Here is a 16,996-nt window from a genome sequence, read left to right as displayed (position 1 = left end):
AAACCACGTAGTAGACCTCGTGGCGCAACGGTAGTGTGTCTGACTCCAGATCAGAAGGTTGCGTGTTCAAATCACGTCGAGGTCATGATGATTTTCATAGTCAGCTACTTAACCAAGGTTCATTCAGTGTTGCTATGTTTCCCATTCTATCGGGACTCCCACAGACAAAAGGTCCACTCACCTCCAGATTACCCTCATAAGGCTGGCTGAATAGCCAAGCCAAAAAATGTGCCTTAGGCCTGGAAGAAGCAAGACATCTGGGCTACAGCATTGGGTGCAGGCTCGTAAGCAATTAAATCCTGGCTCCAGACAATGATAAGAAAATAACTGTGAGAGCCTCCCTAAGAATTCTACAATACTATTCAAGATTTGTGATTAACTTTGCGGCTCCATTTATGCATCTCAGCAAAGGGGCCAAGTTCACCATGCTGAAATGGAATGAAGAGGCAGAGGAAGCTTTTCAACAGAGTAAGGTAGCATTGCATAAAGGAGCAGTGTTGACCACCCCCAAGTTTAGTCAAGAATTTCACTTACAAACCTATACCTTTGATATGGGTCTGGGAGAAGTCTTGTCCCATGGAATGAATGGGGAAGAACATCCAGTAGCATACCTCATCTGGAATCTAACCCCTGCAGAAAGGAACGATTCAATAGTGAAAAGGGAGTCTCTGGACATAAATTGCCACTAGAGTCCTTGAGGTATTAACTTTTGGGCAAACGCCTCCCATTCTCAACTACATTGGAAGGCTCAGAAGGGGGGGATCAATGCAAGGGTCACAAGGCGGTTTCCCCCTTTGCAAGGCTGTATATTGCATGAAGAACACAGGCCGGTGACCTAGCAGGGGAATGCTGATGGACTGTCACGCGTCCTCTGTATGTTGGAAAAATGTGCTCCCTCCCTAAGTTCTGAGCCCAGGGGGAGGCTATGTGAGGCACTGGCTGGCAGAATCATGGATGGATTATGGATGGATTATAGATTTTACCTATGGTTCTATCATATACATGCTGAGAGGCTCCAGGGCTTGTGGCTGATGTAGAGTAAACTAACTTTTTCTTTTCTCACAATCTTAAGTGGGTATTTTTCTGGATCTGGGAGCCTTGAAGTGTTGCAGAGCTTTGGGTGGGATAACGCTTACATTCCTTTGGGCCACATCTTAGATTGAAGCCAGATCTCAATATAAATCTTAGCTGTCTTGATATATGCAAGCTGACTGATGCTTAGTGCTGTCTCTCCTGCTCTGTCTGTGCTTTGGGAGCCTGCTGCTGGGTGAAAGGCCTGAGTGCTGACAGAACACTAAAAAATATACAAGTGCTGCCTGTTTGTTTGGGGGATTCCATTAGGGGGAACCCTGTTAGTCAAGAAGTGACCTGAGTTTAAACAGTGGCTCAGAAATAATTCATCTGCGTCATTAGCAAAACTGGCATTATTGCTATGTGTTTAATAGGTTAAAGAAATCTAGGCCAAGCGCTGATGTACATAGAAATCCATGGCTGTTGGAGGCTACTGGAATAAAAGAGAAATGGCCCGTACGGGGATCGAACCCGCAACCTTGGCGTTATTAGCACCACGCTCTAACCAACTGAGCTAACCGGCCCAATCTTGCCCAAGAAATGCATGCCAAAGCCAGCAAAGGGCTATCTAGGCTATAGGTCATGCTGTGGGCAACCACAGAAGCATTGACACAAGAGTAGCCAAAAACTTGAGGCAAACCACGTAGTAGACCTCGTGGCGCAACGGTAGCGCGTCTGACTCCAGATCAGAAGGTTGCGTGTTCAAATCACGTCGAGGTCATGATGATTTTCATAGTCAGCTACTTAACCAAGGTTCATTCAGTGTTGCTATGTTTCCCATTCTATCGGGACTCCCACAGACAAAAGGTCCACTCACCTCCAGATTACCCTCATAAAACCCCATACACACATGCAGATCGTCGTCATACAAATGTTCATCTTTTCTCCCCGGGATGTCGGTGTCTGTTGAAAAGTGCAAAGACAGCACAAGGACAGCACAAGAATTTTGTCTGCAGACTTCAGCTGACTGCAGAAGTGATGTCATGTAATGGTTAACTTTCCCTGTGTTTTTTATTTTCTGAGCATGCCCAGTCTTGCAAATCTGCGGTCTGTCGGCTGATTTCTGTACTGACAGGCAAACAATTGTCCGTTCTGGTGTCTGCAGACAAAAATTTTCATGTTTGCAAGAAAGACTCTTGTCCGCAGATTGTGTGCAGACATCTGTCGGAGGCACCATACTAACACGCATACAATCGGCAGATCTTTCGTCCGCAGACGTTTGTATGAAGACGATCTGCGTGTGTGTATGGGGCTTTAGGCTGGCTGAATAGCCAAGACAAAAAATGTGCCGTAGGCCTGGAAGAAGCTAGACATCTGGGCTACAGCATTGGGTGCAGGCTCGTAAGCAATTAAATCCTGGCTCCAGACAATGATAAGAAAATAACTGTGAGAGCCTCCCTAAGAATTCTACAATACTATTCAAGATTTGTGATTAACTTTGCGGCTCCATTTATGCATCTCAGCAAAGGGGCCAAGTTCACCATGCTGAAATGGAATGAAGAGGCAGAGGAAGCTTTTCAACAGAGTAAGGTAGCATTGCATAAAGGAGCAGTGTTGACCACCCCCAAGTTTAGTCAAGAATTTCACTTACAAACCTATACCTTTGATATGGGTCTGGGAGAAGTCTTGTCCCATGGAATGAATGGGGAAGAACATCCAGTAGCATACCTCATCTGGAATCTAACCCCTGCAGAAAGGAACGATTCAATAGTGAAAAGGGAGTCTCTGGACATAAATTGCCACTAGAGTCCTTGAGGTATTAACTTTTGGGCAAACGCCTCCCATTCTCAACTACATTGGAAGGCTCAGAAGGGGGGGATCAATGCAAGGGTCACAAGGCGGTTTCCCCCTTTGCAAGGCTGTATATTGCATGAAGAAAACAGGCCGGTGACCTAGCAGGAGAATGCTGATGGACTGTCACGCGTCCTCTGTATGTTGGAAAAATGTGCTCCCTCCCTAAGTTCTGAGCCCAGGGGGAGGCTATGTGAGGCACTGGCTGGCAGAATCATGGATGGATTATGGATGGATTATAGATTTTACCTATGGTTCTATCATATACATGCTGAGAGGCTCCAGGGCTTGTGGCTGATGTAGAGTAAACTAACTTTTTCTTTTCTCACAATCTTAAGTGGGTATTTTTCTGGATCTGGGAGCCTTGAAGTGTTGCAGAGCTTTGGGTGGGATAACGCTTACATTCCTTTGGGCCACATCTTAGATTGAAGCCAGATCTCAATATAAATCTTAGCTGTCTTGATATATGCAAGCTGACTGATGCTTAGTGCTGTCTCTCCTGCTCTGTCTGTGCTTTGGGAGCCTGCTGCTGGGTGAAAGGCCTGAGTGCTGACAGAACACTAAAAAATATACAAGTGCTGCCTGTTTGTTTGGGGGATTCCATTAGGGGGAACCCTGTTAGTCAAGAAGTGACCTGAGTTTAAACAGTGGCTCAGAAATAATTCATCTGCGTCATTAGCAAAACTGGCATTATTGCTATGTGTTTAATAGGTTAAAGAAATCTAGGCCAAGCGCTGATGTACATAGAAATCCATGGCTGTTGGAGGCTACTGGAATAAAAGAGAAATGGCCCGTACAGGGATTGAACCCGCGACCTTGGCGTTATTAGCACCACGCTCTAACCAACTGAGCTAACCGGCCCAATCTTGCACAAGAAATGCATGCCAAAGCCAGCAAAGGGCTATCTAGGCTATAGGTCATGCTGTGGGCAACCACAGAAGCATTGACACAAGAGTAGCCAAAAACTTGAGGCAAACCACGTAGTAGACCTCGTGGCGCAACGGTAGCGTGTCTTACTCCAGATCAGAAGGTTGCGTGTTCAAATCACGTCGAGGTCATGATGATTTTCATAGTCAGCTACTTAACCAAGGTTCATTCAGTGTTGCTATGTTTCCCATTCTATCGGGACTCCCACAGACAAAAGGTCCACTCACCTCCAGATTACCCTCATAAGGCTGGCTGAATAGCCAAGCCAAAAAATGTGCCTTAGGCCTGGAAGAAGCAAGACATCTGGGCTACAGCATTGGGTGCAGGCTCGTAAGCAATTAAATCCTGGCTCCAGACAATGATAAGAAAATAACTGTGAGAGCCTCCCTAAGAATTCTACAATACTATTCAAGATTTGTGATTAACTTTGCGGCTCCATTTATGCATCTCAGCAAAGGGGCCAAGTTCACCATGCTGAAATGGAATGAAGAGGCAGAGGAAGCTTTTCAACAGAATAAGGTAGCATTGCATAAAGGAGCAGTGTTGACCACCCCCAAGTTTAGTCAAGAATTTCACTTACAAACCTATACCTTTGATATGGGTCTGGGAGAAGTCTTGTCCCATGGAATGAATGGGGAAGAACATCCAGTAGCATACCTCATCTGGAATCTAACCCCTGCAGAAAGGAACGATTCAATAGTGAAAAGGGAGTCTCTGGACATAAATTGCCACTAGAGTCCTTGAGGTATTAACTTTTGGGCAAACGCCTCCCATTCTCAACTACATTGGAAGGCTCAGAAGGGGGGGATCAATGCAAGGGTCACAAGGCGGTTTCCCCCTTTGCAAGGCTGTATATTGCATGAAGAACACAGGCCGGTGACCTAGCAGGGGAATGCTGATGGACTGTCACGCGTCCTCTGTATGTTGGAAAAATGTGCTCCCTCCCTAAGTTCTGAGCCCAGGGGGAGGCTATGTGAGGCACTGGCTGGCAGAATCATGGATGGATTATGGATGGATTATAGATTTTACCTATGGTTCTATCATATACATGCTGAGAGGCTCCAGGGCTTGTGGCTGATGTAGAGTAAACTAACTTTTTCTTTTCTCACAATCTTAAGTGGGTATTTTTCTGGATCTGGGAGCCTTGAAGTGTTGCAGAGCTTTGGGTGGGATAACGCTTACATTCCTTTGGGCCACATCTTAGATTGAAGCCAGATCTCAATATAAATCTTAGCTGTCTTGATATATGCAAGCTGACTGATGCTTAGTGCTGTCTCTCCTGCTCTGTCTGTGCTTTGGGAGCCTGCTGCTGGGTGAAAGGCCTGAGTGCTGACTGAACACTAAAAAATATACAAGTGCTGCCTGTTTGTTTGGGGGATTCCATTAGGGGGAACCCTGTTAGTCAAGAAGTGACCTGAGTTTAAACAGTGGCTCAGAAATAATTCATCTGCGTCATTAGCAAAACTGGCATTATTGCTATGTGTTTAATAGGTTAAAGAAATCTAGGCCAAGCGCTGATGTACATAGAAATCCATGGCTGTTGGAGGCTACTGGAATAAAAGAGAAATGGCCCGTACGGGGATCGAACCCGCGACCTTGGCGTTATTAGCACCACGCTCTAACCAACTGAGCTAACCGGCCCAATCTTGCACAAGAAATGCATGCCAAAGCCAGCAAAGGGCTATCTAGGCTATAGGTCATGCTGTGGGCAACCACAGAAGCATTGACACAAGAGTAGCCAAAAACTTGAGGCAAACCACGTAGTAGACCTCGTGGTGCAACGGTAGCGCGTCTGACTCCAGATCAGAAGGTTGCGTGTTCAAATCACGTCGAGGTCATGATGATTTTCATAGTCAGCTACTTAACCAAGGTTCATTCAGTGTTGCTATGTTTCCCATTCTATCGGGACTCCCACAGACAAAAGGTCCACTCACCTCCAGATTACCCTCATAAGGCTGGCTGAATAGCCAAGACAAAAAATGTGCCGTAGGCCTGGAAGAAGCTAGACATCTGGGCTACAGCATTGGGTGCAGGCTCGTAAGCAATTAAATCCTGGCTCCAGACAATGATAAGAAAATAACTGTGAGAGCCTCCCTAAGAATTCTACAATACTATTCAAGATTTGTGATTAACTTTGCGGCTCCATTTATGCATCTCAGCAAAGGGGCCAAGTTCACCATGCTGAAATGGAATGAAGAGGCAGAGGAAGCTTTTCAACAGAGTAAGGTAGCATTGCATAAAGGAGCAGTGTTGACCACCCCCAAGTTTAGTCAAGAATTTCACTTACAAACCTATACCTTTGATATGGGTCTGGGAGAAGTCTTGTCCCATGGAATGAATGGGGAAGAACATCCAGTAGCATACCTCATCTGGAATCTAACCCCTGCAGAAAGGAACGATTCAATAGTGAAAAGGGAGTCTCTGGACATAAATTGCCACTAGAGTCCTTGAGGTATTAACTTTTGGGCAAACGCCTCCCATTCTCAACTACATTGGAAGGCTCAGAAGGGGGGGATCAATGCAAGGGTCACAAGGCGGTTTCCCCCTTTGCAAGGCTGTATATTGCATGAAGAACACAGGCCGGTGACCTAGCAGGGGAATGCTGATGGACTGTCACGCGTCCTCTGTATGTTGGAAAAATGTGCTCCCTCCCTAAGTTCTGAGCCCAGGGGGAGGCTATGTGAGGCACTGGCTGGCAGAATCATGGATGGATTATGGATGGATTATAGATTTTACCTATGGTTCTATCATATACATGCTGAGAGGCTCCAGGGCTTGTGGCTGATGTAGAGTAAACTAACTTTTTCTTTTCTCACAATCTTAAGTGGGTATTTTTCTGGATCTGGGAGCCTTGAAGTGTTGCAGAGCTTTGGGTGGGATAACGCTTACATTCCTTTGGGCCACATCTTAGATTGAAGCCAGATCTCAATATAAATCTTAGCTGTCTTGATATATGCAAGCTGACTGATGCTTAGTGCTGTCTCTCTTGCTCTGTCTGTGCTTTGGGAGCCTGCTGCTGGGTGAAAGGCCTGAGTGCTGACAGAACACTAAAAAATATACAAGTGCTGCCTGTTTGTTTGGGGGATTCCATTAGGGGGAACCCTGTTAGTCAAGAAGTGACCTGAGTTTAAACAGTGGCTCAGAAATAATTCATCTGCGTCATTAGCAAAACTGGCATTATTGCTATGTGTTTAATAGGTTAAAGAAATCTAGGCCAAGCGCTGATGTACATAGAAATCCATGGCTGTTGGAGGCTACTGGAATAAAAGAGAAATGGCCCGTACAGGGATTGAACCCGCGACCTTGGCGTTATTAGCACCACGCTCTAACCAACTGAGCTAACCGGCCCAATCTTGCACAAGAAATGCATGCCAAAGCCAGCAAAGGGCTATCTAGGCTATAGGTCATGCTGTGGGCAACCACAGAAGCATTGACACAAGAGTAGCCAAAAACTTGAGGCAAACCACGTAGTAGACCTCGTGGCGCAACGGTAGCGCGTCTGACTCCAGATCAGAAGGTTGCGTGTTCAAATCACGTCGAGGTCATGATGATTTTCATAGTCAGCTACTTAACCAAGGTTCATTCAGTGTTGCTATGTTTCCCATTCTATCGGGACTCCCACAGACAAAAGGTCCACTCACCTCCAGATTACCCTCATAAGGCTGGCTGAATAGCCAAGACAAAAAATGTGCCGTAGGCCTGGAAGAAGCTAGACATCTGGGCTACAGCATTTGGTGCAGGCTCGTAAGCAATTAAATCCTGGCTCCAGACAATGATAAGAAAATAACTGTGAGAGCCTCCCTAAGAATTCTACAATACTATTCAAGATTTGTGATTAACTTTGCGGCTCCATTTATGCATCTCAGCAAAGGGGCCAAGTTCACCATGCTGAAATGGAATGAAGAGGCAGAGGAAGCTTTTCAACAGAGTAAGGTAGCATTGTATAAAGGAGCAGTGTTGACCACCCCCAAGTTTAGTCAAGAATTTCACCTACAAACCTATACCTTTGATATGGGTCTGGGAGAAGTCTTGTCCCATGGAATGAATGGGGAAGAACATCCAGTAGCATACCTCATCTGGAATCTAACCCCTGCAGAAAGGAACGATTCAATAGTGAAAAGGGAGTCTCTGGACATAAATTGCCACTAGAGTCCTTGAGGTATTAACTTTTGGGCAAACGCCTCCCATTCTCAACTACATTGGAAGGCTCAGAAGGGGGGGATCAATGCAAGGGTCACAAGGCGGTTTCCCCCTTTGCAAGGCTGTATATTGCATGAAGAACACAGGCCGGTGACCTAGCAGGGGAATGCTGATGGACTGTCACGCGTCCTCTGTATGTTGGAAAAATGTGCTCCCTCCCTAAGTTCTGAGCCCAGGGGGAGGCTATGTGAGGCACTGGCTGGCAGAATCATGGATGGATTATGGATGGATTATAGATTTTACCTATGGTTCTATCATATACATGCTGAGAGGCTCCAGGGCTTGTGGCTGATGTAGAGTAAACTAACTTTTTCTTTTCTCACAATCTTAAGTGGGTATTTTTCTGGATCTGGGAGCCTTGAAGTGTTGCAGAGCTTTGGGTGGGATAACGCTTACATTCCTTTGGGCCACATCTTAGATTGAAGCCAGATCTCAGTATAAATCTTAGCTGTCTTGATATATGCAAGCTGACTGATGCTTAGTGCTGTCTCTCCTGCTCTGTCTGTGCTTTGGGAGCCTGCTGCTGGGTGAAAGGCCTGAGTGCTGACAGAACACTAAAAAATATACAAGTGCTGCCTGTTTGTTTGGGGGATTCCATTAGGGGGAACCCTGTTAGTCAAGAAGTGACCTGAGTTTAAACAGTGGCTCAGAAATAATTCATCTGCGTCATTAGCAAAACTGGCATTATTGCTATGTGTTTAATAGGTTAAAGAAATCTAGGCCAAGCGCCGATGGTCATAGAAATCCATGGCTGTTGGAGGCTACTGGAATAAAAGAGAAATGGCCCGTACGGGGATCGAACCCGCGACCTTGGCGTTATTAGCACCACGCTCTAACCAACTGAGCTAACCGGCCCAATCTTGCACAAGAAATGCATGCCAAAGCCAGCAAAGGGCTATCTAGGCTATAGGTCATGCTGTGGGCAACCACAGAAGCATTGACACAAGAGTAGCCAAAAACTTGAGGCAAACCACGTAGTAGACCTCGTGGCGCAATGGTAGCGTGTCTTACTCCAGATCAGAAGGTTGCGTGTTCAAATCACGTCGAGGTCATGATGATTTTCATAGTCAGCTACTTAACCAAGGTTCATTCAGTGTTGCTATGTTCCCCATTCTATCGGGACTCCCACAGACAAAAGGTCCACTCACCTCCAGATTACCCTCATAAGGCTGGCTGAATAGCCAAGCCAAAAAATGTGCCTTAGGCCTGGAAGAAGCAAGACGTCTGGGCTACAGCATTGGGTGCAGGCTCGTAAGCAAATAAATCCTGGCTCCAGACAATGATAAGAAAATAACTGTGAGAGCCTCCCTAAGAATTCTACAAATACTATTCAAGTTTAGTGATTAACTTTGCGGCTCCATTTATGCATCTCAGCAAAGGGGCCAAGTTCACCATGCTGAAATGGAATGAAGAGGCAGAGGAAGCTTTTCAACAGAGTAAGGTAGCATTGCATAAAGGAGCAGTGTTGACCACCCCCAAGTTTAGTCAAGAATTTCACTTACAAACCTATACCTTTGATATGGGTCTGGGAGAAGTCTTGTCCCATGGAATGAATGGGGAAGAACATCCAGTTGCATACCTCATCTGGAATCTAACCCCTGCAGAAAGGAACGATTCAATAGTGAAAAGGGAGTCTCTGGACATAAATTGCCACTAGAGTCCTTGAGGTATTAACTTTTGGGCAAACGCCTCCCATTCTCAACTACATTGGAAGGCTCAGAAGGGGGGGATCAATGCAAGGGTCACAAGGCGGTTTCCCCCTTTGCAAGGCTGTATATTGCATGAAGAACACAGGCCGGTGACCTAGCAGGGGAATGCTGATGGACTGTCACGCGTCCTCTGTATGTTGGAAAAATGTGCTCCCTCCCTAAGTTCTGAGCCCAGGGGGAGGCTATGTGAGGCACTGGCTGGCAGAATCATGGATGGATTATGGATGGATTATAGATTTTACCTATGGTTCTATCATATACATGCTGAGAGGCTCCAGGGCTTGTGGCTGATGTAGAGTAAACTAACTTTTTCTTTTCTCACAATCTTAAGTGGGTATTTTTCTGGATCTGGGAGCCTTGAAGTGTTGCAGAGCTTTGGGTGGGATAACGCTTACATTCCTTTGGGCCACATCTTAGATTGAAGCCAGATCTCAGTATAAATCTTAGCTGTCTTGATATATGCAAGCTGACTGATGCTTAGTGCTGTCTCTCCTGCTCTGTCTGTGCTTTGGGAGCCTGCTGCTGGGTGAAAGGCCTGAGTGCTGACAGAACACTAAAAAATATACAAGTGCTGCCTGTTTGTTTGGGGGATTCCATTAGGGGGAACCCTGTTAGTCAAGAAGTGACCTGAGTTTAAACAGTGGCTCAGAAAGAATTCATCTGCGTCATTAGCAAAAATGGCATTATTGCTATGTGTTTAATAGGTTAAAGAAATCTAGGCCAAGCGCCGATGGTCATAGAAATCCATGGCTGTTGGAGGCTACTGGAATAAAAGAAAAATGGCCCGTACGGGGATCGAACCCACGACCTTGGCGTTATTAGCACCACGCTCTAACCAACTGAGCTAACCGGCCCAATCTTGCACAAGAAATGCATGCCAAAGCCAGCAAAGGGCTATCTATGCTATAGGTCATGCTGTGGGCAACCACAGAAGCATTGACACAAGAGTAGCCAAAAACTTGAGGCAAACCACGTAGTAGACCTCGTGGAGCAACGGTAGTGCGTCTGACTCTAGATCAGAAGGTTGCGTGTTCAAATCACGTCGAGGTCATGATGATTTTCATAGTCAGCTACTTAACCAAGGTTCATTCAGTGTTGCTATGTTTCCCATTCTATCGGGACTCCCACAGACAAAAGGTCCACTCACCTCCAGATTACCCTCATAAGGCTGGCTGAATAGCCAAGACAAAAAATGTGCCGTAGGCCTGGAAGAAGCTACACATCTGGGCTACAGCATTGGGTGCAGGCTCATAAGCAATTAAATCCTGGCTCCAGACAATGATAAGAAAATAACTGTGAGAGCCTCCCTAAGAATTCTACAATACTATTCAAGTTTTGTGATTAACTTTGCGGCTCCATTTATGCATCTCAGCAAAGGGGCCAAGTTCACCATGCTGAAATGGAATGAAGAGGCAGAGGAAGCTTTTCAACAGAGTAAGGTAGCATTGCATAAAGGAGCAGTGTTGACCACCCCCAAGTTTAGTCAAGAATTTCACTTACAAACCTATACCTTTGATATGGGTCTGGGAGAAGTCTTGTCCCATGGAATGAATGGGGAAGAACATCCAGTAGCATACCTCATCTGGAATCTAACCCCTGCAGAAAGGAACGATTCAATAGTGAAAAGGGAGTCTCTGGACATAAATTGCCACTAGAGTCCTTGAGGTACTAACTTTTGGGCAAACGCCTCCCATTCTCAACTACATTGGAAGGCTCAGAAGGGGGGATCAATGCAAGGGTCACAAGGCGGTTTCCCCCTTTGCAAGGCTGTATATTGCATGAAGAACACAGGCCGGTGACCTAGCAGGGGAATGCTGATAGACTGTCACGCGTCCTCTGTATGTTGGAAAAATGTGCTCCCTCCCTAAGTTCTGAGCCCAGGGGGAGGCTATGTGAGGCACTGGCTGGCAGAATCATGGATGGATTATGGATGGATTATAGATTTTACCTATGGTTCTATCATATACATGCTGAGAGGCTCCAGGGCTTGTGGCTGATGTAGAGTAAACTAACTTTTTCTTTTCTCACAATCTTAAGTGGGTATTTTTCTGGATCTGGGAGCCTTGAAGTGTTGCAGAGCTTTGGGTGGGATAACGCTTACATTCCTTTGGGCCACATCTTAGATTGAAGCCAGATCTCAGTATAAATCTTAGCTGTCTTGATATATGCAAGCTGACTGATGCTTAGTGCTGTCTCTCCTGCTCTGTCTGTGCTTTGGGAGCCTGCTGCTGGGTGAAAGGCCTGAGTGCTGACAGAACACTAAAAAATATACAAGTGCTGCCTGTTTGTTTGGGGGATTCCATTAGGGGGAACCCTGTTAGTCAAGAAGTGACCTGAGTTTAAACAGTGGCTCAAAAATAATTCATCTGCGTCATTAGCAAAACTGGCATTATTGCTAAGTGTTTAATAGGTTAAAGAAATCTAGGCCAAGCGCCGATGGTCATAGAAATCCATGGCTGTTGGAGGCTACTGGAATAAAAGAGAAATGGCCCATACGGGGATCGAACCCGCGACCTTGGCGTTATTAGCACCACGCTCTAACCAACTGAGCTAACCGGCCCAATCTTGCACAAGAAATTCATGCCAAAGCCAGCAAAGGGCTATCTAGGCTATAGGTCATACTGTGGGCAACCACAGAAGCATTGACACAAGAGTAGCTAAAAACTTGAGACAAATGACGTAGTAGACCTCGTGGCGCAACGGTAGCGCGTCTGACTCCAGATCAGAAGGTTGCGTGTTCAAATCACGTCGAGGTCATGATGATTTTCATAGTCAGCTACTTAACCAAGGTTCATTCAGTGTTGCTATGTTTCCCATTCTATCGGGACTCAAACAGACAAAAGGTCCACTCACCTCCAGATTACCCTCATAAGGCTGGCTGAATAGCCAAGCCAAAAAATGTGCCTTAGGCCTGGAAGAAGCTAGACATCTGGGCTACAGCATTGGGTGCAGGCTCGTAAGCAAATAAATCCTGGCTCCAGACAATGATAAGAAAATAACTGTGAGAGCCTCCCTAAGAATTCTACAATACTATTCAAGTTTTGTGATTAACTTTGCGGCTCCGTTTATGCATCTCAGCAAAGGGGCCAAGTTCACCATGCTGAAATGGAATGAAGAGGCAGAGGAAGCTTTTCAACAGAGTAAGGTAGCATTGCATAAAGGAGCAGTGTTGACCACCCCCAAGTTTAGTCAAGAATTTCACTTACAAACCTATACCTTTGATATGGGTCTGGGAGAAGTCTTGTCCCATGGAATGAATGGGGAAGAACATCCAGTAGCATACCTCATCTGGAATCTAACCCCTGCAGAAAGGAACGATTCAATAGTGAAAAGGGAGTCTCTGGACATAAATTGCCACTAGAGTCCTTGAGGTATTAACTTTTGGGCAAACGCCTCCCATTCTCAACTACATTGGAAGGCTCAGAAGGGGGGGATCAATGCAAGGGTCACAAGGCGGTTTCCCCCTTTGCAAGGCTGTATATTGCATGAAGAACACAGGCCGGTGACCTAGCAGGGGAATGCTGATGGACTGTCACGCGTCCTCTGTATGTTGGAAAAATGTGCTCCCTCCCTAAGTTCTGAGCCCAGGGGGAGGCTATGTGAGGCACTGGCTGGCAGAATCATGGATGGATTATGGATGGATTATAGATTTTACCTATGGTTCTATCATATACATGCTGAGAGGCTCCAGGGCTTGTGGCTGATGTAGAGTAAACTAACTTTTTCTTTTCTCACAATCTTAAGTGGGTATTTTTCTGGATCTGGGAGCCTTGAAGTGTTGCAGAGCTTTGGGTGGGATAACGCTTACATTCCTTTGGGCCACATCTTAGATTGAAGCCAGATCTCAGTATAAATCTTAGCTGTCTTGATATATGCAAGCTGACTGATGCTTAGTGCTGTCTCTCCTGCTCTGTCTGTGCTTTGGGAGCCTGCTGCTGGGTGAAAGGCCTGAGTGCTGACAGAACACTAAAAAATATACAAGTGCTGCCTGTTTGTTTGGGGGATTCCATTAGGGGGAACCCTGTTAGTCAAGAAGTGACCTGAGTTTAAACAGTGGCTCAGAAATAATTCATCTGCGTCATTAGCAAAACTGGCATTATTGCTATGTGTTTAATAGGTTAAAGAAATCTAGGCCAAGCGCCGATGGTCATAGAAATCCATGGCTGTTGGAGGCTACTGGAATAAAAGAGAAATGGCCCGTACGGGGATCGAACCCGCGACCTTGGCGTTATTAGCACCACGCTCTAACCAACTGAGCTAACCGGCCCAATCTTGCACAAGAAATTCATGCCAAAGCCAGCAAAGGGCTATCTAGGCTATAGGTCATACTGTGGGCAACCACAGAAGCATTGACACAAGAGTAGCTAAAAACTTGAGACAAATGACGTAGTAGACCTCGTGGCGCAACGGTAGCGCGTCTGACTCCAGATCAGAAGGTTGCGTGTTCAAATCACGTCGAGGTCATGATGATTTTCATAGTCAGCTACTTAACCAAGGTTCATTCAGTGTTGCTATGTTTCCCATTCTATCGGGACTCAAACAGACAAAAGGTCCACTCACCTCCAGATTACCCTCATAAGGCTGGCTGAATAGCCAAGCCAAAAAATGTGCCTTAGGCCTGGAAGAAGCTAGACATCTGGGCTACAGCATTGGGTGCAGGCTCGTAAGCAAATAAATCCTGGCTCCAGACAATGATAAGAAAATAACTGTGAGAGCCTCCCTAAGAATTCTACAATACTATTCAAGTTTTGTGATTAACTTTGCGGCTCCGTTTATGCATCTCAGCAAAGGGGCCAAGTTCACCATGCTGAAATGGAATGAAGAGGCAGAGGAAGCTTTTCAACAGAGTAAGGTAGCATTGCATAAAGGAGCAGTGTTGACCACCCCCAAGTTTAGTCAAGAATTTCACTTACAAACCTATACCTTTGATATGGGTCTGGGAGAAGTCTTGTCCCATGGAATGAATGGGGAAGAACATCCAGTAGCATACCTCATCTGGAATCTAACCCCTGCAGAAAGGAACGATTCAATAGTGAAAAGGGAGTCTCTGGACATAAATTGCCACTAGAGTCCTTGAGGTATTAACTTTTGGGCAAACGCCTCCCATTCTCAACTACATTGGAAGGCTCAGAAGGGGGGGATCAATGCAAGGGTCACAAGGCGGTTTCCCCCTTTGCAAGGCTGTATATTGCATGAAGAACACAGGCCGGTGACCTAGCAGGGGAATGCTGATGGACTGTCACGCGTCCTCTGTATGTTGGAAAAATGTGCTCCCTCCCTAAGTTCTGAGCCCAGGGGGAGGCTATGTGAGGCACTGGCTGGCAGAATCATGGATGGATTATGGATGGATTATAGATTTTACCTATGGTTCTATCATATACATGCTGAGAGGCTCCAGGGCTTGTGGCTGATGTAGAGTAAACTAACTTTTTCTTTTCTCACAATCTTAAGTGGGTATTTTTCTGGATCTGGGAGCCTTGAAGTGTTGCAGAGCTTTGGGTGGGATAACGCTTACATTCCTTTGGGCCACATCTTAGATTGAAGCCAGATCTCAGTATAAATCTTAGCTGTCTTGATATATGCAAGCTGACTGATGCTTAGTGCTGTCTCTCCTGCTCTGTCTGTGCTTTGGGAGCCTGCTGCTGGGTGAAAGGCCTGAGTGCTGACAGAACACTAAAAAATATACAAGTGCTGCCTGTTTGTTTGGGGGATTCCATTAGGGGGAACCCTGTTAGTCAAGAAGTGACCTGAGTTTAAACAGTGGCTCAGAAATAATTCATCTGCGTCATTAGCAAAACTGGCATTATTGCTATGTGTTTAATAGGTTAAAGAAATCTAGGCCAAGCGCCGATGGTCATAGAAATCCATGGCTGTTGGAGGCTACTGGAATAAAAGAGAAATGGCCCGTACGGGGATCGAACCCGCGACCTTGGCGTTATTAGCACCACGCTCTAACCAACTGAGCTAACCGGCCCAATCTTGCACAAGACATGCATGCCAAAGCCAGCAAAGGGCTATCTAGGCTATAGGTCATGCTGTGGGCAACCACAGAAGCATTGACACAAGAGTAGCTAAAAACTTGAGACAAACCACGTAGTAGACCTCGTGGCGCAATGGTAGTGCGTCTGACTCTAGATCAGAAGGTTGCGTGTTCAAATCACGTCGAGGTCATGATGATTTTCATAGTCAGCTACTTAACCAAGGTTCATTCAGTGTTGCTATGTTTCCCATTCTATCGGGACTCCCACAGACAAAAGGTCCACCCACCTCCAGATTACCCTCATAAGGCTGGCTGAATAGCAAAGCCAAAAAATGTGCCTTAGGCCTGGAAGAAGCTAGACATCTGGGCTACAGCATTGGGTGCAGGCTCGTAAGCAAATAAATCCTGGCTCCAGACAATGATAAGAAAATAACTGTGATGCCCCGTACACACGCGCAGATTATCTGCAGACTTACCTTTTCTATGTAGTGCAAGGGCCTGCCGGATTGCATACAAATTGAAAGTGTTTAGGTTTGACCTCATATTATATGGTTTTGGTAAGTCTGCAGACAAAAGTCTGCAGATAATCTGCACGTGTGTATGGGGCATGAGAGCCTCCCTAAGAATTCTACAATACTATTCAAGTTTTGTGATTAACTTTGCGGCTCCGTTTATGCATCTCAGCAAAGGGGCCAAGTTCACCATGCTGAAATGGAATGAAGAGGCAGAGGAAGCTTTTCAACAGAGTAAGGTAGCATTGCATAAAGGAGCAGTGTTGACCACCCCCAAGTTTAGTCAAGAATTTCACTTACAAACCTATACCTTTGATATGGGTCTGGGAGAAGTCTTGTCCCATGGAATGAATGGGGAAGAACATCCAGTAGCATACCTCATCTGGAATCTAACCCCTGCAGAAAGGAACGATTCAATAGTGAAAAGGGAGTCTCTGGACATAAATTGCCACTAGAGTCCTTGAGGTATTAACTTTTGGGCAAACGCCTCCCATTCTCAACTACATTGGAAGGCTCAGAAGGGGGGGATCAATGCAAGGGTCACAAGGCGGTTTCCCCCTTTGCAAGGCTGTATATTGCATGAAGAACACAGGCCGGTGACCTAGCAGGGGAATGCTGATGGACTGTCACGCGTCCTCTGTATGTTGGAAAAATGTGCTCCCTCCCTAAGTTCTGAGCCCAGGGGGAGGCTATGTGAGGCACTGGCTGGCAGAATCATGGATGGATTATGGATGGATTATAGATTTTACCTATGGTTCTATCATATACATGCTGAGAGGCTCCAGGGCTTGTGGCTGATGTAGAGT

The 16,996-nt window shown here is 45.9% G+C and overlaps 1 protein-coding gene across 1 annotated transcript in view; it reads left to right on the top strand.

Moving 5' to 3' along the window:
- LOC309551918 (uncharacterized protein) overlaps nt 1-16,996 on the top strand; it is an 800,893-nt gene that overhangs the window by 318,314 nt on the left and 465,583 nt on the right. The gene's annotated exons all lie outside the window — the stretch shown is intronic.

This window comes from Pelophylax lessonae (assembly GCF_965119305.1).
Source record: "Pelophylax lessonae genome assembly, chromosome: 4".
NCBI lineage: Eukaryota > Metazoa > Chordata > Amphibia > Anura > Ranidae > Pelophylax > Pelophylax lessonae.
Note: the sequence above shows the minus strand (reverse complement) of the source record. Positions and strands in the feature narration are given on the sequence as shown.